Consider the following 301-nt stretch of genomic DNA (forward strand, 5'->3'; position numbering starts at 1 on the left):
GTCGTGCTGCGTGGTGATCGGTGGCGTGCCGTGTTGTAGTGGACCGCCCCTCTATGGTTGCGGTACGTCTCTTCAGAGGCTTGTCGGCTGAGTCATCGATGCGAAATAGACAGAGACTAAACTTTCGAAAGTTTTGGTATCGGCCGTTGCACATGGTAGCACCGAATGGTTTGATAGCCCGTAGAGAGTTCTTCTTGGCTGGGCTGTTTATCTGAATAGCTTTAAAGCGCAACTTCCTTCTTGCAGTTCGTTGCGATGTCTGACCAGCGGATTAACCCTGTTATCCGACGCAGCATACCAG

This window comes from Cystoisospora suis (genome assembly GCF_002600585.1).
Source record: "Cystoisospora suis strain Wien I chromosome Unknown contig_2841, whole genome shotgun sequence".
NCBI classification, from domain to species: domain Eukaryota; phylum Apicomplexa; class Conoidasida; order Eucoccidiorida; family Sarcocystidae; genus Cystoisospora; species Cystoisospora suis.